This window comes from Cydia strobilella, chromosome 5, assembly GCF_947568885.1.
Source record: "Cydia strobilella chromosome 5, ilCydStro3.1, whole genome shotgun sequence".
NCBI lineage: Eukaryota > Metazoa > Arthropoda > Insecta > Lepidoptera > Tortricidae > Cydia > Cydia strobilella.
The window spans coordinates 23,037,230-23,055,477 of NC_086045.1; the positions used below are offsets into that span (position 1 = coordinate 23,037,230).

The 18,248-nt window shown below is 39.9% G+C and overlaps 1 pseudogene; it reads left to right on the top strand.

Moving 5' to 3' along the window:
• The first annotated feature begins 15,196 nt into the window (after nt 1-15,196).
• LOC134741822 (uncharacterized) lies at nt 15,197-16,898 on the top strand (annotated as a pseudogene).
• Nucleotides 16,899-18,248: the final 1,350 nt, after the last annotated feature.

The following is an 18,248-nucleotide window of genomic DNA, read 5'->3' on the forward strand; positions in this document are numbered from 1 at the left end:
CACATTTTTGAGTAGGTAACAAAATTATACATTTACTATGGAGAAAACGTGAAATTTTATTCACATTTTTCTATCTCGCCAATCAGTCCTGTTACGTTTCAGAGGGTAGAATAGCGACAGACAGTAGGTACCTCTTTCATACAATTTCCATTTCGGCAGAAAACGGTTACCACTAACTAATTCTTACAAATCACTTTGATTTTGATGTTGATCGCTGCAGCATAATATATTGTAGTTTTGTAAATTTCGCTTTAAAAATAATTTTCATAAAAAATAGCATGTGAAAAATAAAAGTTTTCATTTTCATACAAACTGTATGGGAAAAGTTTTCCTCGTTGGGCTGTATCAGGGATACAGCCGCAGTGGTTGATGTGAAACGTGGCGTGGAAGTTATTGCGAAGACTGTATAGATTAATTACCCAAAATTTTTGTTCCCCAATAGCTTTTGTTCCATTCGCGTTTTTCCCCATTCTGCTTTTTAACCAGGCGTTTATTTTTTCAGTAGTTAATTTAATCACACGCGTATGTCCCAGTCGCTTTTTTCTCCAAAGAGTAATACTTCCGAGAACAAGCCCTTCTTACCCTGAGTCGATTTCTGGGCGGTTTGCCCTTCGGGCATCTGAAGCTACCTAACGAACCTAACCTACCTACCTATCTATCGACTTAATGTGACTATCGTGAAAACATTACTCTTTGGGGAAAAAGCGACTGGGACATACGCGTGTAATTAAATTAACTATTAAAAACATTAACGCCTGGTTAAAAAGCAGAATGGAGAAAAACACGAATGGAACAAAAGCTATTGGGGAACAAAAATTTTGGGTAGCTAATCTAAACAGTCATTGCGAAGACCGCATAGGGCCGCTTAGGGACCTCATAGATGATATGATATGATACCTGTATGTAAGACTTAAATGTTGGGCTTTACCCTAACCTACAGTGAAAAAGTTGTAGGTAAGGGAAAAAGGCGCCGCAGGCGCCCTGCACGTAATCTTTACAGTGTAAAAGGCGCCGCAGGCGCCCTTTACGTAAGGCGCGCTTTTGATTGTCGGGCTTCGCTCGACCCTACAGTGCAAAGCCTGTGTGTAAAAGCGCGCTTCGCGCGCTTGAATGTCGGGCTTCGTCCGACCCTGCAGTGTGAAGCCTGTGTGAAAGAGCGCACTTCGCACGCTTGAATGTCGGATTTCGCCCGACCTTACAGTGTAAAAGGCGCCACGGGCGGGCGGGCAGAGGGCCGCTTAGGGACCTCATAGCGTAAAGCAGGCGCCCTGTATGTAAGACTTAAATGTTGGGCTTTACCCTAACCTACAGTGAAAAAGTTGTAGGTAAGGGAAAAAGGCGCCGCAGGCGCCCTGTACGTAATCTTTACAGTATAAAAGGCGCCGCAGGCATCCTTTACGTAAGGCGCGCTTTTGATTGTCGGGCTTCACTCGACCCTACAGTGAAAAGCCTGTGTGTAAAAGCGCGCTTCGCGCGCTTGAATGTCGGGCTTCGTCCGACCCTGCAGTGTGAAGCCTGTGTGAAAGAGCGCACTTCGCACGCTTGAATGTCGGATTTCGCCCGACCTTACAGTGTAAAGGGCGCCACGGGCGCCCTGCATGTAATCTTTACAATATAAAAGGCGCCCCGGGAGCTTCGCGCGCTTGAATATCAGGCTTTACCCGACCCTATATTGTAAAGCCTGTAGGTAAGAGCGCATTTGAGCTTTTTATGCCTTAATTTTCGCACACGGTGGCCTCAAACAAACGCAGTCGTGATATTCCTGTAAAAATGCCACATTTTAATTTTTTTCCAGCTTTTTATAATACCGCGTATTTTATTTTTATAATATTTCAAAAGGATCTATCAAATGAACTCAATTGTATCGAAATCGGTTAATGGACTCATGAGTAATTATTAAATAAACACTGCAAATAGGGGTAATTTTAGCTCCGAATGCGTCGTTTCTAGGGAGGAATCAGCGCCATATATGTCAGCAGCACATGCAGTTCCGAGTAATGGCTACTTTCGTTGATACACTGATATCAAAACCATTCATGATATATCGCCACCGCGCCATAACACTTTTTCGTTAAAATCGGTTTTCGAGCCGAGCCCCTCTACGGGTTTTTAAAGACGTGCACCTTACGTTTCACGTCAAAAAAGTTTGTCAAACATGACCTTTTTCTCGCATCCTGTAGGTACCTATGTTTTTTCCAAAATCTGTAAACCGCAAAATTCATTAATTTGAAATTGAGGGAAGGTTTTCTAAGACCATTTTCGCGTAGCAGCACGGGATCTGGTAGCTGCCCCTTACTGACCCAAACTTACCCAAACCAACCTGTATACCTGGCTGATTTTTTAATTTCTAAAATTATTGAAATGCTTAGTTGTGGAGATATGTCGAAGGGAGCCACACGAAATCAAGCGCACGAAACTCAAAACCGCACAAGTGCGGGTCGGACTCGCCCACCGAGGGTTCCGTACGTTTTAGTATTTGTTGTTATAGCGGCATCGGCAACAGAAATACATCATTTGTGAAAATTTGGGTTCATTAGATACAGCCTGGTGACAGACAGACGGACAGAGGAGTCTTAGTAATAGGGTCTCGTTTTTACCTTTGGGTACGGAACCCTAAAAATCGGCCCGTTTCGACTTAACGATGTCACCACCTGTCGAACAAATTAGGTTCTACTTAATTAGGTCACCTGTGTTAAAGTGACATCTTTGTTAGTTATTATTAAACAATGTATAGTGTAAAGGTCACACACAAACGGCCGTTGAGTAATATTTTCTCAATTTTTTATTGAATTTTTCAATAATATTATTGAATAATTGGCTCCATAAACCCGCTCAGACAACGAATCTATTCTACATAAACCTCAAAGTTTATGGTGCAAGAAATCTACGTATTTTAAAAGAAAAACTGTAAATAAAATTGTATGAAATTCGGAAAAAGGAGAGAACCACTTAAAGCTAACTAAATGTATGCCTCCGCCGTTCAAAACACTTTAGAAAATTAAAATAACAAAGATAAAACATATTTTTTAGGGCTAGTTAGCTTGTAAAAATGAAACGAATACGCTAAGCCCGCGCTTGATCAATTAATTTCAAAATAGGAAAATAAAAAACAAATAAAAAAAAACAATACGAAATTTAACTTTAAATGTAAAAAACAAAATACAAAAAGTTATGTAGCAGCATACAATTACTGGGGATCGAACCAGGGACCACCCGGTGCAAACGAAAAAAGCGAATGTTTGCAAAACACACCATGATAGTGCTTACCTAAGCTGACGAAATTCAGCTACTCATTCTCGAGTAAAAACTAAATATCTAAATACCGCCAAAGCCAGCAATACAAACTTTCTGAATTTTACGAAATTTAATCTGTAAACATATATCTCAAAAAGAAAATACTATTATGATGTCGATACGACTATTTGTTTAGGCGCGAGCTATAACAACTCCGCCATTTTGAAAAATTTCCAAAAACCGGATCGACAAAAAAATTCTATTTAGTCATAGAATTTGGTCACAAAATTTCACGAGAATCGGTTGAGAATTGCGACCTGTAGAGGAGAACATCCGGACATACAAAAGCAAAATGCGCGAGTCAAACCGTAGACCTTCGCTACGCTTCGGTCAATAATACAATATAAAAACAATCAACACATTTCAAATTTCCAATAATTAATAAAAATACAAAATATAAAATTAAATTAAGATTAGATTAGATATTTATTCTCATAATATGAAATTACATTATAAATACAAGATATATACAGTGGATAAATACTACGTAAACGAAATTAATAACTATTAAATCTAAAATAGGCCCTTGAGGCATTGTACCAAGGATGCTGGCGGCATTTCCCCGCTGTATCGCAATGCTGATACGTTGTGCGAGAAAGCCGCCAGCTCTTCGGTCACCAGTTACGTCAACCAGACGCTTCGCGATTTCTGCAAACAACTTATGCGCGCTGGGACCCCATGGACCTAGAGTTTCAACTCCAATTAATTAAGATTAAATCATTATTATTATATTCTGACATGTCATAAAAGGCTTTTGTGGTCAACCATTTTTTTAACTGATTATAGAATGTCAGGTCACTTTCAATATTTAATTTAATATTGCTATCAGGTAGTTTATTGTAGATACCCGGCCCTGCATTAGATATCGTTTTGGAGGATTTCGCAAGTCGGCAACATGTCGAGACCAACTTATTTTTGTGTTTTTGTGTGATACGTGAACTTTTGAATGTCTTTATTGGAAATAGGTGTATGTTCATTCTAATATATTTAATTATGTAAAATAGGTATTGTGATGTGAGTGTCATTATGTTACTATCTATGAAGAGTTGTCTAGCGGGGGTTCCGTGTGGGGCATATTATATAATGCGTACTGCACGTTTTTGTAAAATGAATACACGCTGCCATTGCTGCGGTGCCCCAGAATTCTAGACCATAGCACATTACCGAATGGAACAGCGAGAAGTAGCTAGCCCTTAGCTGCCGGTAAGGCAAGATACGCGCTAACCTGCTCAATGCGAAACAGGCACCAGATAATACAGATATTATACATTAAAGGGCTTTGCCAAGCCTATCGATCGAAATGTTTTTTGTTACAAAATTAGTATAAGATTAAAGTGTGTTGCATGTGTTCAGCGGTTCCTTCCTTACGACATAGTTACGAGTTTTAAATAACACATACTTAACATGTCTCATTGAATTAATTATGGACATGCGGCTACTGGAAAATATCTTCGTTCCTGCTAAATAATTGGTGCGTAGCAGGAACCGGAACCGCTTGCCCTAATCAATAGATGGATACGGTCTAAGGAAAAAACGTGCCTCGAAAATCAAGAAAATTTGATTCTCGTTCAGAGGGCGCTATTAGCTTTGGCCTACTGTCGTATAGATGGCGTTGACGGTTTCGTTTGTTATTTAACAATTTTAACGCATATCAGTGAAAGAACATGGGTCAAAATCATAAAAATTATTAATGCAAATTAAAAAAATCATTTATCCATATTTAAATATATTTTATCGTATTTTTATAAATCTTCATTTTTAGTTTTAAAGTGTGTCGACAGATGGCAGTGAATTTACTGGGGTTACAAAATTTACTATGACAGTACCGCTCTAGTATAAGTTACTCTATGAATATGCTATGAATCTAGTAACGCTTGTTTTGAAAAACCTTATAATGCGAATTAATTCTATCTTGTAATAGATATAGAATTAATTGTGAATAGAGGGTATAATTAGAGGTTAGGTACCGCTGGAGAGACGAAGTGCAGAAAGACCTCAGCGAAATCGGCGCCGTCGACTGGACAGAAACGGCTTTGGACAGAGTAGCATGGCGGTCTTTGGTGTCGGAGGCCAAGATCCACTTCGGGTCGTCGCGCCACAGCTGTAAGTAAATAAGTAAGAGCTTATAAGTTATAATTCAATGAATTTTAAACTTATCAATACGCTTAATTAGAAAACAAACCATATTAGTCTTAAGTATTACATTTATTTTTATTTATCGTATGGCATTACAGTTACTGGATTTAAATTAAATACTAATCTAAAGATTGAGGTTTGCACTCTTCAAATACTCGATGGCCCTTTCACTGAGGTTCGCGAGGTCTTCAATCCGTCCCTTGAATTTGGTGAGAGGGCATTCCAGAACAATGTGTTCGACCGTCTGCTCGGGGTCAACACACATGCACTGAGGGGAGTCACGCCAGCCCCATTTGTGCCAGTGGTATAAATAAGTATAAGCACAGTCTCCAACGCCTGTTCGAATGCGGTTTAGTTGACTCCATACTCGGCGCGGTTTCTAAGGTCTCACAGTCTATGTCTCGCTTGCTCCTTTATCAGATGGACTACAGGATCCCAAGCTGGTGGTAGAGAAAAGCCATTTTCCCTATTAAAGTTTGGATATTTCTTAATCTCAACCACCAAGAACCACCACCACCACCAACGCTGGCAACGTTGACCACGAACGCTGTAAAGGGTTCGAAACGTCGGGATGTATTATAAATTCAATATACGCGATATAATCCGTTTTTATAGTTTTATTTCATTTCCAATTTATTGTGATAAATTGCTAATTTTCTAACTATTTAACTTGATTTAGTTATAAAATTCAACATGTGTCACAACTACCCTATTCTGGGCTTAGCTGTGGTTTAATATATTCTTGTTTGTATTCGTACGTATACATACAGCCTTCGATCTCGAGTAGGCGGCAATTTATCCAGTCCTTTTCTAGATATTGGAAAACATCGCTGATCGTAAATCATCAATTTTCCAATCTCATTAAATTTTACAACATACATAATAATTATTATATAAATAGCTCATTTATTTTTTTCTTTTTGCTTATTATTTGGTACCGACAGTAACCCGTTTTATGGTATTTAAATACATACTTGTTCCAGGGCAATTTAATGTTGTAAAATCAGGAAATCATACTGTTATTCAAATTGATGTAAGTACTTCTGTTAGTTTTTGATGTATCTGGTTATTTATTTTTAGACATTATACAATATTAATACTTGTTATTTACTTTTAGAATAATCAATTCAGTCGTTTCGTTTTCAAGCTAGAGCAGTTCAAAGTCAACTCGGAAATTTGTGAAAGTTTTGAACGTTTTCTAGTAATTATTTAGTTAGAACCAACAGTCCGATATTGACTGAAAATTGATTTCTAGGAGACTTTTGGACATTGCCGATCTACTATACTTACTTCTAGTGCAAATTATTATGTACCATTTTGTAGTTTTTCCTGCATCTGTTATTTTCCCAATAAAGAAAAAATAAATATAAACATGAGCTTTGGAATGAGTTGTCTCCCTCCTTAAGGAAATCGCGGTCCGTTGCGTCGCTTAGGGGGCAGTTAAGGAAACTGTGGCTATCGGACCATAATTAACTGTTTGTGACTATGGATGTATATTTATTATATAAAACGTAGGTATTATATATATTTGTTATACTGTTACTTAAAAATTTTATCTTATTTTATTTATTTTCGCCCTCTTATAAATTTATTGACTTTCCTCTAGTCTATTGTACGCAGTGCTATATTTGTCTACCGTTCTTCATCAATTCTCATCTACTCAAAGGTTAACTGGAAGAAATCCCTTAAAGGGATAAGTTCGCATTTCCTACTACCTACTGCCTATTTCTGTGCCATATTTGTGTTCTATGTCTTTGTACAATAAAGAGTTTATACATACATACATACATGTTTAGATTTTAAGACCGCGGGCAAGTAATTGAGTTGGGCGACCAATTTAATCAGGTTATCCAAGGGCACCGTTGCCTTCGCTTCCTTTTATTAGGGTTCTGTATTTATTTTATATGCTATTAATTAATGTTGTAAATTTATTTCTAGAGTTCTGTAGCCAAAATGGCTACTCGGAAACTATACGGTATATATTAACGAAATTTGGGACGTTATTAAATATTTATCATTCAAAAACATCATTAAAAAGTTAACCAACTAACATGAGGAACCAACTCCAAATTTGCATCAACTTACTTTGCTACTCTTGTGGATAAAATGCAACTTTCTCATTAGTTTTTATACAATCAAAAGAGCGTTTGCGATCTGGTGTGGTGAAATAGGTATTTGTTACACACGGGTGCAAAGTTGTATTCTACCCGCGAGTGTGGAATTAAAACACAAGCAAGCGAAAGGATTCTATAGTTGAACCACGAGCGAAGCGAGTGGTTCTAAAATAGAATCCTGGGCGTAGCGTGTTTCAACACACGAGAAGTAAAATACATTTGCACCCGTGTGTAACACAAAACTTTTCGCCTCACTATAGCGAGGAAAGTGCAACATCCACAGGCGTTAGATCATCTTCATCACTGGAATCACTAATTTTTTTACGATATTATAATAGAAAACTCTGGAAGTTATTGTATTTTACGTGAGTCGGAGTCGGTGAGAACAGTTTTAAAGTAAATTATTTCTTGACACTTGACAATGTTGACATTTATGACGATGCGTTTTGAAATTGCATCGACACAACTTGTGCGGTCTTTAATATGCAACATCATTATATAAAAAAACAAATATTTCTTATGGAATTTTAAGGTTTATGACTTAAAGCTATATTTGATATTTTTTATTAAATTCTCAAACCATTTATTTAATTATAATTAATATCAAACGAACCACTATTATGAGCGTTTTACGTTTTGTTATCTGTCAAAAGCTACTTAAACACACTTCAAGGTCAAATTACTTTCCCTCACTAGTGGATAAAATGCGTTTTTCCCCGCTTGTTTTAAAGGATAAAAGACGGCTTTCCGAGCTAGTGAGGGGAAAAACATATTTTTAGGGGGGGCATTCCATATAAGGAGAAAGGCAGTAAAAAAATAAGTAAAGTTAACATGTGGCACACCAAAAGATAGGTCTTCAAAAATAACATTAAAGTTCCTAAAAACCTTTTTTGATTATGTAAATACATTTGGTAATAATCGCGCCGAAAGTAAAAAAATTGTGGCCCCACCCAGAAAATATAATTTAATAAATACTTCACAAGAATGATTTTGAATATGATCGGTTGATGAGCAATTTACGTTTCACTGGACTTATATTGACCGGGATATAGACCGTGATTACATTTTGTATTATTTGTGAGCTCCCGATATTTCGACGCAGTTACATGCATCATGTTCACGGGTGACTGAAGATAGCGGGTGGGTGTCAAAGTTGTGTAGACAGCGCTCTGTCTACCCTCATTCTTGCGCGTCGGCAGCGTTCGCTTTCAACGTTACCAACGGTCGCATTCACACTACTTGTTGGTCTGTCCAAGCATACTACACTCACGGTGTCACTACGCGTGTTTGATTCGGATATCACTGGTTTTTTAGGGTTCCGTAGCCAAATGGCAAAAAATTATTTACTAAAAAATTACTTATGGATTCGTCATGTCTGTCTGTCTGTCTGTCCGTCCGTATGTCACAGCCACTTTACTATACTGTTGAAACTTGGTAAGTAGATGTTTTCTTTGAACCGCAATAAGATTTTCACACAAAAATAGAAAAAAAAAACAATACATTTTTGGGGTTCCCCATAGAATAGAACTGAAACTCAAAAAGTTTTTTTTCATCAGACCCATACGTGTGGGGTATCTATGGATAGGTCTTCAAAAATGATATTGAGGTTTCTAATATTATTATTTTTCTAAACTGAATAGTTAGCGCGAGAGACACTTCCAAAATGGTAAAATGTGCCCCCCCCTGTAACTTCTAAAATAAGAGAATGATAAAACTAAAAAAAATATATGATGTATATTGCAAACTTCCACCGAAAATTGGTTTGAACGAGATCTAGTAAGTAGTTTTTAATACGTCATAAATCGTAAACCGCAATTTACCTTTCACTCACGTTTCACATAAAAATACATTGTTTAAATTGTGTAATGTACGGAACCCTCGGTGCGCGAGTCCGACTCGCACTTGGCTGGTTTTCAATTAAGGTTTAGGCAATATAGCTTTTTTTTAACTGCGCAATTATAATGCCGTACCTAAGTGTTGGAAGATACACTCGTTTGCTTGTATATGTTTTTTTGTATTATATGAAGGTACAGAGCCCTCCATTATGCGTGGGTCGATGCGTACGTGGTCGGTTTTCAAACGTTGCACCGGGCAAGGGCGGGCGGATGCTCTCTGGCGCGTTTTAATACGATTACGAACGTAATTTTACATCCTCGAAAAGTGCACGAGGACGTGAGCTTTATACTCTAAGACCAGCTATATTACATTAGACCAGGGCTCAGATACTTTCGTTCATTATTTTTCTCAAACATGCTATGTAATATTGATATTACGTTCTTTATATTAGGCTGGGAAGTATCACGACTCCGGCGCGGCTAGACGAGGGGCCTGTAATGAAATCTCATACAAAGTTGCAGGCCTAGGCCGGGAAGTGGCTCTTTTTTAATTTCCATTTCACATATATTTGTGACACAGCATCATGGCATTCAGCCAAAAAAAAAACTATAACCAATATTTGCTTATGGTTCGGAATGACATTCTGCCAATACCCCTTAAAAAAAACAATAAACGATCATTAATATATTTTGCAGTTTTATTTGTATCGAATTTACAAAAAATATATAAATAAAACATTATTAACAAGTTCCAATAATATTGAATTGCAAATTTACGTACAAATACAGATTTAAAATAAAGTTGGTCAAACCAGTTTGTCAGTAAATAAGAACAAAAAACTATACTCATCCTTTTCTTTTGGGTGCTAGTACCAGTGTAAGACAAAGATAGTATGATTATCTCTGTCTATGTTTGAAATGAGACAGTCCTTTGACAAACTATATTTCATTTAAATATTAGCGGTAAAAATGTCTACTCAAACACGCGTTGGTGTTTTTTTAATCGTTTTGGGGGTAAAGTTGAACATTTTTCATTGTGTATCTGTAATTCTATTTTATTGGATTTATTGTGCGTTGTTTATTGTGTTATTTAATATGAGTTCCGACGAAAATATTAAATGAATACCTGTTAATTATACTCCATGTTTAAGGCAACGATGTATGTGAAGCATAATATCAACATAAAAAACGATGTAATCTTAGTTATGTGGCTAAAACTACAGTCAGAAGGATGCAAGGCGAAAAATCAAAGATACATAAATATACCTTTGAACATTTGTGTAATAAATTGATTAACTACATGTGTAAAATATACGACACGTGTGATAAAGATAGGTACAGGTGGTAGTTATATTTTGTGCCTAGTTTACTTTTAGTTTCTTTAGAATTAAAACTTTGATTTCGTGGAGATTTCTTTATTTAATTCATTGCATGTTTGAGAAAAGCACTATACATACATCGGCGTGAAAAGGGGTTGTCGGCATATATGCATTCGGCCGGCAACCCCTTACTTCCCGGCCTCTGTAGTAATGTACTATATTTCTAGGCGATAACTCGTAAAGTGTTATGTTTGTGGATTTAGGGTTTAGTTTAATTTAGTTTAAGATTTTTGTTAAACATCAAACATTTATTCAGCAAATAGGCCACAGGGGCACTTTTACATGTCAATTTTTACAAGCAATACAAAACCAAAATTTACAAAAAACAATTACAAATATGGAATCAATAAAATATTAGATATTTTGTCAGAGATGTATCCAGTCTAAATGTCGAATTACACAAAAAAAAAGAAATCTAATAAAAAATATACAAACAACAGGCAATTACTAAAATTGTTTAGAGATGTAAAAGTCTCTAGGACCTGTCAGAGATAAAATATGTATAATAAAGTATTAAAGTGAAACTTTTATTATATCGTCCCAAAAATGTTGGGCTGTCATTAGCATGTCGCGTGATGCATTACAGCATTATTAAAATTCTACTTTATCCCTAGTACTTAGAGCTCATAGTCTTTAAAATAAGCATCGTCACGGATACAATACTTAATTAATTAAGGCTGATATTTGCTTGTAATTTCATACAACATTTTAAGGACAGTATACCTTGCGACGACTGGATATCAATAGCCCAAGATAGGGAAATGTGGAGTAAAATGGAGGAGGCCTTTACTCGTCAAGAGATCCTTAATAATAAAAATAATTAAATTATTGTATAAAATCGCTACCGACTAGAGGGATTAGGCTATAGTCCTCGCGCCCAATGCGGGTTGGGGACTTCACATACACCTTTAAATTCCTTCGCGGATGTATACAGGTTTCCTCACGATGTTTTTCCTTCACCGAAAATCTAGTGGTAAATATCAAATGATATTCCGTCACGGACGTCAGATCCACTCTGCCACCACCGCTTGCATGTTAAATAATTTGATAATATTTAATTTAATTTATTAATGTATTACTATTATTATATTTTGAATTTAATAATGAAATATAAATATGTGTATAACTATTAAGGAATTAAATGGCTTAAATAAAATAAAAAATACCTTATTTGTGAGGGGGTAGATGGATGAGCCTCACTCGACAGGGATTGTAAATTAAAAGGCAGGATCCAGGGACTACGCTTTATTTATTTATTAAAATAAAAAGGCACCTGTAACAATACAGGCGAGTTAGCTCTCTGTAACATTTTAACAGTTATAAAACACTCGTACAGTCAAGTGTAAAAAATATGGTTGCACTCATCATACTCAAAAATATGTCCCATAGCTGAACAGCGAATTAAGAACTATGGGTACAGTATAAATAAATTATAATTCTCAAATTACACATCATGAACTCACAAAAAGATCGTCAGATTGTAAAAGATAATAATAAGTCGTTGAAAATAATTGAGTATTAAGTAAAACAACAAAAAAAATTTAAATAATTATAACAAAAATCTCTTTGCACAAAAAAAAGTGGATTGATGCCGCATGATATAAAATAGTTATTTACGATACAAGTGCGGAAAAGTGTTTTAAATCGACACGAGTTGCGAATTACCTATTCGCACGTGTATCGTACAACGTTTTAGAGTAGATATGGCCCTTTAAACTTTCGACACATGCACGAAAAGTGCTATTTGAAGCACTAGTGCGAGAAAGTAGCACCATATGTACTGTAAACAGATTTAAGACCTCTCTCGTTTCGAGGTCAATGGATTATCATTAGTAGAGAGTCGTTCAATAAAAATATTTGCTGAAGTAATTGTTGCGGCCCGTCCGGCAAGGGGTGGCCGGCAGTATGACGGATGCATTACATATCGGCTTTCTTATTGCGCGCTCTCTTACAGCTCGCGCACACAATATCGCCTCGTGTGTATTGACCAACACACACTTGTATCACAAATCACAATGTACTATTATACAACACAGATCAAACGTACAGTTGGTAACTGTGAGGATGGGAAGTAAAACAAAATCTTTTGATAAGTTGGCACATGACCATTCCGCGAAATGAAATTATGCGAAAAGTTGGTTGGGAACTGATAATCGGCAATACAATTTTCGGCGATACAATTTGAGGACCGCATTGCTGACGTCGGTGAGAAGACTGCTAGGCTCGAATGGGACTGGGCCGGTCACGTCTGCCGCATGCATCCAAACAGATGGGCTAGCATAGCTACCAAATGGATGCCAGAAGAGGGGCGCGGATCCGGCAGGCCCAGACGGAGATGGCGGGATGACCTAGACACCTTTCTCAACAACTGGCCGGAGGAGGCACTATATCGGGAGTCGTGGAAGATAAGGGGAGAGGCCTTTGCCCAGCAGTGGGACACCATAATAGATATGAGCGCCGCGCCGGCGCGCCGCCGCCGCCGACGAAATTTCCACGCCGCCGCCGCCGATGCGGCGCCATCGACGTGGAATCGGCGTGACCTTGTTAGATACTACTACTTTCAGAATCGCAAATTAGATATTTTGGGGAGTCGAAGACGTTAACAGCGCCACTGCAATTAACTTATGGAAATTAAAAAAGTGTTTTACGTCCGTATAATTTAAAAATATTAATGATAAATGAGAAGTATTGTTTTAAGATAATTATTGTTAGGCACTGCATTCCCTCTGCTTCAAGCATTAAGGCAACGTGGTGTAGCCAATGATATGGGAGCACCTACAGAGTAGTATTCTCGGAGCAGCTAACAAAGTACCTACTCGGAAGAACATCAGGGGGGAAGAGAATACCTAACGAAACGTGGTGGTGGACTCAGCCAGTGCAAACTGCTTTAGAAGAGAAGAAAATAGCTTTTAAGAAATGGCAAGTCGCTAAAACGGATGAAGATAGGGAAGAATATAAAAATCTCAAGAAAGCAGCCAGGAAAGTAGTCGCTCAGAAAAGACTAAAGCCCTGAAAGGTATTTATGACTACTTGGAGAGTAAAGAATTCCAGAAAAACATATATAAACTTGCAAGGAGACGTAATCAGGCAACTAAAGACATCACAAAAACGAAACTGCTAAAGGGCTCGAGTGGACAGATACTGTATAGCGATCGGGATATTATATAGCGCTGGCACAGATTATATAATAGTTGTTACGAACAGATACTCTCTCAAAGAAAATGGAGTGACCTTCAACGCGCCTCTTCCCGCCCCGCGCGCGCCGGCACAACGCTAGGGTTGCCGACGCTTCTTTCAAATACTTAGGTAGATATATAGCTATAAATGTGTCGTAAAAAACATTAATAGTACCTACGTAGCTTGTAACTATCGTAAAAAAAATAACAGCAGGCATATTGAGAATGTCTACATACTTTTCCTCATCCGTCGAAAGAGGAAAAAACTATACTTTTTATTTGTTTTTTTTTGTTTCTGCATCCATCGACACTACAAGCTGTGTTATTGTTCGTGACGAAGACATTTCTTTGGCATAGCGCGCGCTGACGTGCGTGCGTGATCGCGTGTGGCAACCAACTGGCTAGTTTGAGTCCCGCCGGCGGCAAGCGAGTCGTAGGTATAAATCCAAGCTCGCGCGGAGAGTTCCATAGGCCTGGCGCTAGTACGAGTACTACGACGCACTTCTGAACACTAATAGTCCCACCTTAAGTCTTCCGACACCGCAACCGAATAAAGTAATGATAGTACCTATATCACCATCGGAAGGCAATAAATCTTTAAACAAAATGGCCAACAAAAAGCTCTAGGACCAGGTGGCATTCCAATTGTGGCGTGGAAGTGCATACGAGATAAAGGGCGGCGTCGTATTACTGGCAAATCTGTTCAACTTTATCATGCATCATCAACTCAGTCGGATACTCTTGTCAGAGCAGTCGTGGTCATTGAGGTCGTTGTACGTCTTTTTCCGTTGTTTCCCGCCATGCTTCTCTATTTATTGCATTCCGCACGCACAGATTTAAAGGTGACCCGGTGAGAGCTATGCCTTGGTCGGTCCATCGCGTTGAGGGCCGCAATCTGGGTCTTGTGCCATACACTGCATATATTGCTATAAATGTCAAACTAAACTAGTGATGTTATTACTAACCCAACATCTACAACAAGCCTCTCCATGGCGTCGTCTACCCTGCGCGTAACGTGACTGAAATATCTAAGTATACGAGAGTGAACGATTGCCATAAGTCGTTGTGTAACGCTGCGACGCTGAGTCCACGATATCCGCAGCATTCTTCTCCAGCACCACATTTCCAAAGCATCAATGCGTTTCCGTTCACTTTCTCTTACTGTCCACGTTTCAGCACCGTAAAGCAACACTGGGAAAACGAGAGATCTTACGAGGCGAGTCTTCGTTGCCTTCGTGATGTTACAGTCGCATGCCGGTTACATGCCGGATACGTGGAGGCTTAGCACCATTGTACCTCTTTATACAGGAAAAGGCAATCGTTATGAATGCAACAACTACAGAGGCATAAAGTTGATGTGTCATACCATGAAGTTGTATGTACGAGCGAGTGATCGATAGCCGATTACGGACGGAAAGCACGCTCTCTTTCAACCAGTACGGCTTTGTGCCAGGCATGTCGACCATTTACCCAATGTTTGCTCTCAATACTATACGTGAGTGTAATAGACGACATGTACCGGGAAGCCAGGTCAGTGATCAGGTCCACCGCGGGAGTAACCAGCTCAATACCAGTCACCGAAGGAGTTCATCAGGGGTCGGTGTTAAGCCCGTACCTGTTTAGCTTGGTACTAGATGCTCTCACAGAGGGTGCTCAGAACGCAGCACGGTGGATATTTATATATGCGGATGGCGTGGCAGTATGTACCGAGAGCCGAGAAGACCTACAAAGTTTATTACTCCCGTGGAAGCATCAGCTGCATAGGGGCGGTCTTGTGTAAAGTGTTAAAAAAACGCAGTTCATGGAGTGCAATGTCCCCGATTCAGACTCCGAACCAATATTGGTTGACGGACAGGAAGTACAGAAATGCAACTAATACAAATATCTCGGGTGCATTGTGCACGATTCCGGTTCACTGGAGACCAACATTCAACACAGGATTGCGGCCGCCTGGTTACAGTGGAGAGAGGCAACTGGTGTGACCTCCGACAGTAAAATGCAGATAAAAATGAAAGGCCTCGTGTACAAGACCATCAGTGACCCAGTGACATGTCCAAGCCATCCATGTGGCACAAATTAAGATGCTGAGGTGGATGTCAGGCGTCTCCATGATTGATAGGGTTCCAAACGAACACATCCGTGGTAGCCTCGGAGTGAGAGACGTCGCCGATAAGCTCCATGAAAGTCGGCTGAGGTGGTTTGGGCATGTCAAAAGATGGCCGCCTGAATACGTAGGTAACAGAGCCCTTAACTTTGCCTTACCAGGCCCAAACAGGAGGGGCAAACCAAGGCAGCGGTGACGTAATGTTATCGCCAAAGATTTAAACGCCTGTAGGTTAGCGGAAACCGATGTCAAGGATAGAGCGAAGTGGAAGGAAAAAAATAGAAAAGCTGAGCGCCGCATAAGCCCCGGATCGTCCAATTGCGGCGCTCTTCCGTGCAAAGCCAAAGGTCGAGGTGGGAAAAATCTATGTTTAGGATTGGAACAATGATCAAGTTAAAGTGACACCAATGCCGAGCTCCGCATACAGCACTTCCATGCAAGGCCAAAGACCGAGCTGGAGGGGAGAGCTTGGAATTGGCTTGGAGCTTGGAACCAATGTGAATAAAGTGATCTCGGCTCTCCTGCTATGATACTCGACCTTTGGCGTTCGCTTAAAAGCGAAGGCGCGACTTGCTGGAAATGCTGGAATGCTTCGGGTCTTCTGGAAGGCGCGACTTTTAAGCTTTTCAGAGCTCGCAACCTGACCTATTTATGGATGTAGAATCCTACATCCACAAAGTCGACATGCGGCGTGGCTTCTCGTCGGCGGGGGTTAACAAAAATCGTCCAATTCCTTAAGAGTTTGAGGCTTTGAAAATTTGGGTTTGATTTTTGTTCCCTTTAAAAACTGTTTTTAAGGCCACGCCGCCGATACGCCGCCGCCGCCGATCGATTTTGACCGGCGCACCGCCGCCGCCTAAATGTCTATCGGCGCTCATATCTACACCATAATAGGCTAGTAAAAAAAAAAATAGTGAACCATTAGGATAAGGTATATCTAAAATTAGACCGGGCTCTCAGTGAAGTTCCGTTTACAAAAATAGCGCACCGCAGTTTGACTTCTGATCCTTGTAGTGGAATTTATACGCTCCTAGAAACCCGATGTTGCCGGGCTGAAAAATGGTGCCGTTACCCCCACCAGCCCTTTGAATTTCCCCTTTACAATCTTATTGGAGCCTGCTCTATCTCAGTAATACAAAAGACATCAACGAGTGCATAATAATCATCATCATCATCCATCATCATCATGTCAGCCGATAGACGTCCACTGCTGGACATAGGCCTCCCCCAAGGCTCGCCACTCCGACCGATCCTGTGCCGCTCGCAACCACCGAATTCCCGCGACTTTCACCAGGTCGTCGCTCCATCTCGTTGGAGGCCTACCGGCAGTTCGTCTTCCGGTACGCGGACGCCACTCCAGAACCTTCCGGCCCCACCGGCCATCAGTTCTGCGAGCAATGTGCCCCGCCCACTGCCACTTAAGGTTTGCAATTCTGCGAGCTATATCGGTGACCCTAGTTCTACTGCGGATATCATCATTTCTGACTCTATCACGCAGAGAAACCCCGAGCATAGCTCTCTCCATTGCCCTTTGCGTGACCTTGAGCCTTCTTATGAGGCCCATCGTTAGCGCCCACGTCTCAGATCCGTATGTCATCACTGGCAACACACACTGGTCAAAGACTTTTGACTTAAGACACTGCGGCAATTTGGACGAAAAGATACTGTGGAGCTTCCCGAACGCTGCCCAACCGAGTCGGATTCGACGAGTGACCTCTTTCTCGAAGTTGGACCTACCTAACTGGACTGTTTGTCCTAGGTATACATAATCGTCAACAACTTCGAGCGCAGAGCCTCCGATTAATACGGGAGTTGGCACAACATGGACGTTAGACATGATCTTCGTCTTGTCCATGTTCATTTTCAGACCAACTCGTTCAGATACTCTGCTGAGATCAGCGAGCATCGCACTGAGGTCCTCCATGGTCTCAGCCATGACTACGATATCATCGGCAAACCGAAGGTGAGTGATGTACTCGCCATTTACATTGATGCCTCGTCCTTTCCAGTCCAGAACCTTAAAGGCATCCTCCAATGCAGCGGTGAACAGCTTTGGGGAGATTACATCTCCTTGTCTGACTCCCCGCTGCAATGGAATAGGCTTCGAGCTCTGGCCCTGTAGTCGGACGGACATGGTGGCGTTTTCGTACAGACACTTCAGCACTTCGATATACCGGTAGTCGATTTGGCACCTTTGGAGAGACTGCAGC